This window comes from Copadichromis virginalis, linkage group LG23 (assembly GCF_057382275.1).
Source record: "Copadichromis virginalis isolate Kocher_CV1m ecotype Utaka linkage group LG23, C_Virginalis_male_GT1.1, whole genome shotgun sequence".
In the NCBI taxonomy this organism is placed as follows: domain Eukaryota; kingdom Metazoa; phylum Chordata; class Actinopteri; order Cichliformes; family Cichlidae; genus Copadichromis; species Copadichromis virginalis.
This window is the reverse complement of record NC_140639.1, coordinates 30,752,820-30,759,230: the sequence shown is the minus strand read 5'-3', so window position 1 is coordinate 30,759,230 and position 6,411 is coordinate 30,752,820.

Below are 6,411 nucleotides of genomic sequence, written 5' to 3'. Positions count from 1 at the left end.
ATCCATACTGAAAGCAAAATCTGGACCAAGCTAACCTCGATGACCGATGGGGCCAGATCTGGTGTTGGTGGGATTGGAAACATCTGTGGAAAAAAAGATTGATTAAAAACAAAGCATGGACTCTTCAAATCTATTTTTCACAGCGAAAGTAACACTCGGAATTTATCCTAGATGCCTGTACAGCACAAGGTTTGCTTGTTTAGACTTACACTTGCATATTTCTTTGAGTTATCCTGTCACAGTAAGGCAAGGGTTTGTGAATGTCAGTTAAATAAATACTAATAAATATAAATCCAAACATGTCTTAATTAGAAGTTTTGCAAATTTTCTGTTTTTCTTTTCAAACATCTCATAGCATTTTATATTTAGTAAAAAAGTAATAATATTGAAAAGAGCCCAAATGAATTGAGAGAATTAAATGTTAGCTCTATTCAAGTAGAAAATAATAATGCAAAAAGATCTAAGATAATAATGTGACCGAAAGTCAATAAATTAAACTGAGGTTATAGTGATAATAATGCTATATAGAGCTATTTAAAGGTTTTTTTCTTTACTGCCATCCATCAACCAACTATGTACTGGTTCTCATCTGGGTTCAGCTCGCAGGGACACCTGTCTGAGCAGAGAAACAAAGACTTCCCTCATCCTAGCCATCTCCTCCAGCTCATCTGGGGGGACACTGGAATGATCCCCAATCATGTCAATCATGTCTTTTCAGCGAGTCCTGGACCTGCCCTGGGACCTCCTCCCGATAGGATATGCCCAGAATACCTCACCTAGGAGGTGTCCAGGAAGCATCCTAGCTAGATGGCCAAACCACCTCAATTGCCTCCTTTCCTTAAAGGTAAATACTGCCCAGCGTCAGTTTGCAATCAAATGGGATCAAGTTGGCAATTAACTCTAATCTGTTTATATTATGGTCATTAACTGTGAAAAATTAAGAGAAAAGTGCAAATCTGCTGTTGTCTGCATGAACAGAAATTGATGCAATTGCTGCAAGATCGCAATTTAACTGCAAAAAGACACAGGTAGTCCCTGTGCTTTTATATAATATAAGCAGAGTCCAACCAGTTGTGTCGACACACGTTGTAGACAAGTTGCACTTATTGGTGCAGACTGGATAAAATCATTTCCATCATTGGGAACCAACCAATTTTTCCAAGTCACAAGGAGGCTGTCATCTTGTTTTTACTGTAGCGTGGTAGAGCCTTTACTATATTTTAGGGAAAAACCACACAAGAAATGAAAAAGTATTCAGCGAATAGATTTGAAACTATTAAATATTCCATTGCTTACATGTTTCTTTGATTAGAGCCAGTTTGTGGTTGTTGGCCAGTAACAATGAATACAAATGAATGCACAATAAATTTAAAATGAAAAAACATCAAAGTGAAATGTAACATCTGAAAATGCAATTTGGAGGATGAAGGGATGCATTCTGGGCAATGCACGTATGAATTAAAATAAAACTATTGTATTAATCATTTGCAGCATTGTGTGAGGATTTAGAGAGCAATCTAATCCCAACATGGGAGCTACTTTCTAAAATAAAAAAAAAATTAAAAATCCTCATTCATTAACTCCACTTCGCATTTATAATTAATCCCACACTGAGCTTCGCATGAAGCAGTAAACAAACTTGATCTCACATTCGTGTAAATGTGAGTGAGGGTGGCACACATATAAATGCACGTGTGCACACATGTTGGTGTGAGAACGCCTGGGGATTCTCAGCAAACATTGGCACACGCGCATAAGTATGAGAAATTTTTATTTGCTTGGTGAGTGCTCCCTGTTGTCCTTCTGTGAATAGGCCAACACAGCACACCAAGTGTTGACAGTCTCTTAGCTCTGGGAGTAAGGCTCCTTCAGGGCGTTCCTGATGGCCGCCTGACACTTGCTTCCCTCTTCACTGTCCATGCATTGATGCAATATGACCTGATCTCTGTCTCTGCTGCACTCGCTACCTCAGCCCTCTCACCTCACTGTCTCAGACTCTTCAACACCAATTTCCTCTCTCTCTCTTTCACTGCCACATATTTTTTGACTTTTGCTATTCACTCCTCCTTCGCACGCGTTTCGGTCACCTAGAATCTTCTATTCGGCCCTAAAAACAAGGAAAGCTGCTCACCCCGAAGAGAGATTGCTCAGCTCTCTGTGCCTCTGCTGTGTCAGAGGTTAAGCTTCTCAATCTCTTCTTCTCTGAAAGGCAATCTTTGTCATTTTCTCTGTGGATCTCTGAAAAGCAACTGCTGCAGCACCACAGTCCACAGCAGACAGTCTAAAGAGTATGCTATGCATCAGGGCAGCATTGGTATTATTTCAGTGGATCACACAGTATAATAATATGTCTGCCTTCTGAAAATATGTGCATCTTTTTTTAAACACAATAATTAAAGAAACCAGCATCCCCTCATTCAATTTTAAGGTTTTAGTCATCAAGACACACAACAAAATACAGACAGTGTGCGACAAACTAAATACACTGACTTTATCTTTCTCTCCCATTGTTGGAGAAGAATTCAGGCCCAGTCTTCTCTACATGACTACTTCAGTTTATTAACCCTCTGGAGTCAAGGGAATAATTTGGCTGTTTTTGACCAGTTTTGATTTCACCTTTATATTTCGTCTTTAAAAACTATTCACCTTGCTTTGTTTGTTGTAATTCTTTTTTATTTTTCGTTTTCCCATTCTGTATTAACAAAGTGGACCTGAATGGATAGAAACAAGTAACCTAGAAGGAAAAAGTTTTATTTTTTTGGACCACGAGAGGAACTATGGTAATGCATAAGGAAGTCATGGATGGCAAAGAAGTGTGTGAGGGCAGCTGACAGATGGATTCAAGGTGGGATAACATTAGGAATCAACTCTGATCCCCTTGTTGTCTAAAGTGGTGATGGACAGGCTGACAGATGAGGTCAAACTATGATGTTTGCAGATACATTGTGTTCTATAGTGAGAGTATGGAGCAGTTGGAAAAGACAGTAGAGAGGTGGAGGTATGCTCTGGAGGGAACAGGAATGAAAGTCAGTAGAAGCAAGTCAGAAAACATGTGTGACTGAGTTGAAGGTAGATGAGATTATATAGCTGGGGTCAACCAAGTAATGGACAGTGCACAAGACAGATGAAGAAGACAGCACAAGAGAGAACGTGGGTGTATACAAGCTTCAAGGGTGACAGAGGGAGAGCAGCAAGAGTGAAAGGAAAGGGTGAGACCTGCTGTGATTTACGGCTTGGAGACGGTGATACTGACAAAAAGACAGGAGGGCGAGTTGAAGGTGTTAAGATTCATTGGGAGTGACCAGGATGGACAAGATTAGAAATGAGTACGTCAGAGGAAGAGCCCAGGTTGAGCAGTTTGGACACAAAGTTAGAGAAACGAGGCAGAGGTGGTCTGGACGTGTGCAGAGGAGGGATAGTGGATATATTGTACAGAGGGTGCTGATGATGGAGCTGCCAGGCAGGAAGAAAATAATAAAGCCACAGGGAAGATTCATGGATGTAGTGAAGGAGGATATGAAAAGGTTCGGTGTGACAGAGGAGGATACTAGGGATGAGGTGAGATGAAGTAAGAAGAAAAAGAAGAAGTCGCTACATCCACCGCAAGAAATTTAGCAGTAAAACAAGTAAAAAGACACGTGTAGGTAAACCCTACTAACTGTGTATTCAGAGAAGAAGAGACAAGAACTTTCCCTTTAGGGGATAACCTCCAACAAGAAGAACCGCATAACTGTGTCCTCTGAACTCACTGGAAGACTAGTTCTGAGGATGAGATGGGGGGTGGGAATATGAACTTTTGAAAGCCCATTACTGGATCCATCGTCTGCCATTAGAGCGCCCATCACCACGGGTGTTAATTTTTGGTAATGACTCATTATCTGAACTCCACACTTCTAAGGCCTTCTAACTTCCCTGCTGCATAACTGAGACAGCGCTCTTTCTCTGGAATCTGAGTGGCTGTGGATGAGCTTCTTGACCTCTGATTGCTTTGGAAAACTGCCTGCACTGCCTTTTAGAAAACTCACTACCAATTTGGCCCTCTTAAGCCTAAGGGAATCCACACACAAATCTTTACATCTGTCCTTCTATTACATTATTTATCTGTAAACATACCACTTGGCTTGACACGTGTAAACAGGTGCGATATCGCTAACAGGTTGCCCATCAACAAACCGTGCCCATTCGAGTTCTTCTACGCTCGTGAAATTGTCGTTCTGCTGTGCTGAAATTGCCTCACCCTGGCACTGAGGGAGATATGTCAAAAAATTGCTTGCCTTTTTTTCTCTCCCTCTCTATCTCTATTGTGCAGTTTGCTGAAGCGTCCCAGACAGACCTCGTCCACACCTAAGGCCATACATGAGTGGACAGCAGAAGAAAAGAGGCGGTTTTTAATCCAATATTACGAGCACGGTGGCACTGCAGTGGAAAATTACTGGGGTTTTTTACATGAGGGAGATCAAAGTCATTGGTCTTATTCTGCCTTTGGTGCTTGGGATTAAATTTACCCTCTTTCCATGGCCTCCTGATCGCCTAGCAACATCAAAGCAGAAAAAAAAAAGCACAAGCATCTGATTGATCAGAGAAAACATTTGTCAACACACTCACTTAACCAGGCAAGTCTTAGGAACAAGGAAGAATTAGAAAAAGAAAATTCAGCAACGGTCAAATAGACGGCTAGATATAAATAAAAACTTTCAGCGAGTTGGCAGTAGCTGCCATTCAGTTGGCTTCTCCAAAGGCTTAGCAAAGATCCAGTTGGCAGCAGACTGTCTCTGCAGAGCACAGATGGATTAGAAACCGACAGTCCAGACCATGCTAGCAGGCGTCAGAATGACAGATGTGTCGCTAAGGCCCAACACATGCTTTATGAAGGTCTTGGATTAGCTAGAACTCTCCGGCATGGTGGGAGCTGTGTGCACATTTCAGAGGATGCCATGTGAATCGTTATGCCATCTCACAGTTTAGTCAAGTGAGGAAAAAAGGCTGGGATGCAGGAAAGTGTGCAAACACATTTCTAAAAAAAAAAAAAAGGTCAGTTCTTCTATTTTCCCTAGTAATGATTTCCCTATTTTTCCAGCTCAGAAGCGGCGGGCTTTCCTGTTGCCAGCATTTACGCATATATTTACAGGCAATTTAATGTTATACTTACATCAACTTTACTGTTTTTCATAAAAAAGCAATGAATAGTCAAAAAGACTGGAGGATTGCCATAAAAAGTTCCACACTTTAAATGGCAAAAAAAAGAAAAAAAGTCATTTAATTCCAATGTTGTGTGTGAGAGGTGAAATTAGTTTTTCTGTCCTGTCGTATGAAGCTGCTCGACTGCGGTTCAGGGAGGGTGCGGGGAGAAAGAGTTCTGGCGAAAAAAAGTAATGATTTTAAATGGTCTGAAAAAAAGCAAATAGCTGTGGTTTAAAACCATAAACTGACAGAAATGGGGCTACCTGTGAAAACAAAACAAAAAAACGCAAAAAAAAAAAAAAAAAAAGAAACAGCCAGGGGAGGAAAATGAAACAAGCCAAACAATGAATAAATAAATAATTAAGTAAACAGCCTGGGCTCAGTATAATACTTGCATAATTCCAGAGGCAGAGAGACACTAGCCAGAGTGATCAAAAGCAGCACACGTGGCATTGCCAAGTGTGACCCATTGGATTTAGCATCGCTCATTAGCGGCGTCCTCTCTCATTAACCGACATCTGTATCTTAATTAGGCAAAAGAAGACAGGAATAGATGCAGGTGGCTGTCCAGGTCGGCTACTTAAACATCCAGGCAGCGTTTCCCCTCATCGTTATTGGAATTTTTAACAACTTTTATATAGTACGCGGGGCACTGAGCAGCAGTCCTGTTTGGATTTCTAATAAGGCGGTACTGCTGTTCTGGTTTGCCAGGGCTTTTGCTGGAAAGTGACTTCAAAGAAAAAACAGCAGTGTTTGGTTTTTCATTCGAATCTTTAACCCTCAGGACTGTGCAAACTTCCTACAACCCTATTAATGCTAAGATTTCATGCACTGCTAACATGGCCTCAACGTGGAGCTCAGTTTAACTTCCATATAAATCATCTGATTTCACATAAATCAATAAGAAAATGGCTTCTTCATTCACAAATGCTTAGTCTTTTCGTTTTTCTTTTCTTTTTTTGGAATAATGCTTAACAAATAAGCAAATAATTTATATGTTATTACTTTTTGCATCACTTAGCGTCTGGGGACCACAGCCAGTGTTTCAGGGCTTCCTGTTCCCAGCACTGGTTACAAATGTATATCAATTAAAAGTTTGCTTATAAAAATTAAAAGATGCAAGATCCTCAAATAAATTCAACCACAAACACCAAGGCCTGATCATACATTACTAGAGAAATCCCCAAAATATTATCTCTCGCCTTAAGATTTGGGCTATTTATATGCACA